This window comes from Mandrillus leucophaeus, unplaced genomic scaffold (assembly GCF_000951045.1).
Source record: "Mandrillus leucophaeus isolate KB7577 unplaced genomic scaffold, Mleu.le_1.0 Scaffold125, whole genome shotgun sequence".
Taxonomy (NCBI): domain Eukaryota; kingdom Metazoa; phylum Chordata; class Mammalia; order Primates; family Cercopithecidae; genus Mandrillus; species Mandrillus leucophaeus.
This window is the reverse complement of record NW_012100876.1, coordinates 1117535-1121277: the sequence shown is the minus strand read 5'-3', so window position 1 is coordinate 1121277 and position 3743 is coordinate 1117535.

Here is a 3743-nt window from a genome sequence, read left to right as displayed (position 1 = left end):
AAAAACCCCTTTTAACAGTGACCAAGAGTGATTGGGGCTCTCCTAGGCAGGGTGGTTAGGGAGGGCCTCTGTGAGGAGCTGACACTGAGTTCAAAAGGAGAAAGACAAGCACTATCAAAGCTGCAGGTGGCAGCATTGCAGATGAAAGACATAACTGGTGCAAAGGCTCTGAGGCAGAGAGGAGTATAGACTGTTGCAGGGACAGCAAGGCCAGTGTGGCAGGGGTAAGGTTATGGGAAGGTTCAGATCATATCGCACAGGGCTGGAGTGCCAGGGAAAGGAGTTTGGATTTTCTTCTGTGATGGAGTAACTGGTGTGTTTTTGGTTGTTGTTGTTGTTGTTGTTGTTTTGAGACAGGGTCCAGCCCTGTCACCCAGGTTGGAGTCCAGTGGCACAATCTTGGCTTACTGCAGCCTTAACCTCCTGGGCTCAAGCAATCTCTGCCTCAACCTCCCAAGTAGCTGGGACTACAGGTATGCACCACCACACTTGGCTAATTTTTGTACTTTCTGTAGAGACAGGATCTTGACATGTTGCCCAGGCTGGTCTCGAGCTCTCGAGCTCAAGAGATCCTTCAGCCTTGGCCTCCCAAAATGCTGAGATTATAGGTGTGAGCCACTGTGCCCTGCCTGGAGTGTTTTAAACAGGGGAGTGGCATGGTCTTGAGGGCCCTTCAAAGACTATCGCTTTGGCTGCTGTGTGGAGGATGGACGGGAGGCCAAGGGAAGAATTGGAAGTCCAGGGAGAAGGCCAGGGCAGGGAGGGTAAGAGATGATGGTGGCTGGACCAGGGAAGTGGAGATTGCAAAAGGTGGTAGAATTCAAGATTCAGGATGCGTTTCAGGGTAAAACAGACGAGCCCTGCTGGCTGGCTAGTGAGTGTGTGGGGTGTCAGGGTGGAGAGAGAGGATGCAGGGATGAAACAGGAGGTCACCAAGGCCATAGAGGAGCCAGGTTACTAGATGCTTGGTTTCCCTTGGAGGCAAGGGCTTTGAAGTAGGGGCTGCTAGCTTCCCACTTGCGTCCCATTTTGCAGACCAGAGAGGTAAGGCTCAGGTGGGCTGAGTGACTTGCCCAAGGTCCTCTTTGGGGCAGAAGTCCTGCACTCTCCACCACTGGAACCCTCCCATCATTTCTTCCATCACCAACCTCTCTGAGTGCACATCATTTTAGAGAGGAGGAAACAGAGGTAAGGTCAGAGCTGGAGCCCACACCAGCCCCGCCCTGCCTGCTGCCCTCCTGGCCTGCCTGGGAGAAAGTGCTCCCTTGATGGGGCTCAGCACCAGGTACTACATAGCCCTGTCTCCTGGGTTTGCGTGGATGATCAGTGGTCCTCCCTTGACACCTTTCATGTGACAGCCTCCTGGCCTGGAGGAAGCCTTGCACCCCTAGGTCCCTGAGACCAAAATTGGGAAGGGAGGCCACTATTTCTGTTTACGTCCTGTTTCCACCTTATCAGCAGCCCAGACACCAAAGAAGAGCCCTGTGGGACAGGCCTCACCCATTCCCTGCTCTGGGCATTTGTCCAGCTTGGGAGAAAAAAGTCCCCTGAGTGGAGCCTGAAAAGCCCACAAGCAGCTGGGGAAGCCCCGAAGTGGCTCTTCCTGTGCTTTGCCCTATTTTGCACAGATGAAGTCAGATGGCCAAATGAGAACCTAGTGTTTGTCCACCCAAGGTGCCTGAAAGGGGTAATTCCTAGCATTCCTGGGACTTCGGCACACATCACCAGCCCTGCCAGGGACACGTGTGGCAGGAAGCTGAGTATTAGAGAATATTTCCTTTCCATCCATTATCTCACTTAATGTTCATTACAGCACCACAAACACAGGTCATCATTTCATTACCCCCATTTTACAGGAAAGTGAGACTCAGAGAGACCACATGAATTGCCCAGAGTCACACAGCTGATAAATGGAACTTGATTTGTCTGGCTCAAAACTCCTTGAGGCCAGGTATGGTGGCTCACACCTGTAATCCTAACACTTTGGGAGGCTGGGGTGGGAGGATCGTTTGAGCCTAGGAGGTCGAGGCTGCAGTGAGCTGTGATCATGCCACCTCACTCCAGCCTGGGCAACAGAGTGAGATGCTGTCTCAAAAACAAAACGAAACAAAACAAAACAAAACCCCTTCTTGAAAACTGTGTGCCTAGCATTGTGCCGAGCACTTTCTTTACATTGTCTCCTTAAAAAAAAAAAAAAAAGGCCATGAGGGCCAGGCACAATGGCTCACACCTGTAATCCCAGGTGTGACTTTGGGAGGCCTAGGCGGGCGGATCACCTGAGGTCAGGAGTTCGAGACCAACCTGACCAACATGGTGAAACCCCTGTCTCTACTAAAAATACAAAAAATTAGCTGGGCATGTGGCAGATGCCTGTAATCCCGGCTACTTAGAAGGCTGAGGCAGGAAAATTGCTTGAACCCAGGAGGCAGAGGTTGCAGTGAGCTGAGATTGTGCCACTGCACTGCAGCCTGGGCTTGACAGAGCGAGACTTCATCTCAAAAAAAAAAAAAAGAAAAAAAAAAGAAAGAAAAGCCACGAGAGCTTGCCAATTTCCATGGCAGGATGGACTTTGAGATGCTGTTTTTAGTCCTGTTTTCATTATCGAGGAGATTTAAAAGAAAGGGTAGGATTTTCCCACTAAGGCAGTCCAAGTAGCATGGCCAAGCTTTTGTTGTTCAGGCTCTGGTTTCCTTGGCTGAGGGTGGAGGGCAGAAGCCACTGGATGCCAGGAGCGAATGCCTGTCAAGGTCCTGGTTTGGATATCTTGACCAGTGAGGGGAAAAGCCAGGCCAGCCCCAGGAAAATGGGGGAATCTGAAGGTGAAGTGGATGAGGCAGGTAACAGGATGGGGTGGGGAAAGTTTGGTCCCTCGGGAGCCGGAGCCAGAGACCCCAAGGTCCACCCTTGGCATGGAGGGAGACAGACGGCTCAATTTCTTGGTTATGAGTAGATCACGTGGACAGTGAGCATTTCAGTGACAACCAGAATAAACCAAGGGCCAGGAGCTCACTTCCAAGTTCTCTGGACTGCTTCTCCCCATGCCCCCTAGGTCTTTGGCCATCCTAGAAGGAGAACCCCAGGAATGGACGAGACGACAGCTTACCACCCTGATAGGCAGGGAGTAAAGGGCTATTTTTTTAAAAAAAATTTTTGAGATGGAGTTTCACTCTTGTTGCCCAGGCTGCAGTGCAATGGTACAATCTTGGCTCACTGCAACCTCCACCTTCCAGGTTCAGGTGATTATCCTGCCTCAGCCTCCCAAGTAGCTGGGATTACAGGCGCCCACCACTACGCCCAGATAATTTTTGTTTTTTCTTTGGTATTTTTAGTAGAGACAGGGTTTCACCATGTTGGCCAGACTGGTCTTGAACTCCTGACCTCAGGCGATCCACCTGCCTCAGCCTCCCAAAATACTGGGATTACAGGTGTGAGCCACCACGCTCCATCGGCCAATTTTAATTCGAGCCCTCATGGCCGAGTGTGTGGACTCTGGGACCACCTGAGTTCAAATCCTGCTTCTGCCATTTGCTAGCTCTGTGACCTCAGGGTAGTTACTTAGCCTCTCAGTTCCCCAGTTCCCCCGTCTGTAAAATGGGCTTAGTACTGGTATCTATCTTAGAGGATTGTTGAGAAGATCAAATAAGTTAATACACGCTGAGCACTTAGAATGCCTGGAACAGAGTAAAAGCTTTATGTGTTAGTGCCACAAAATAAAAAAAACAATGTGACTTTTTTTTTTTTTT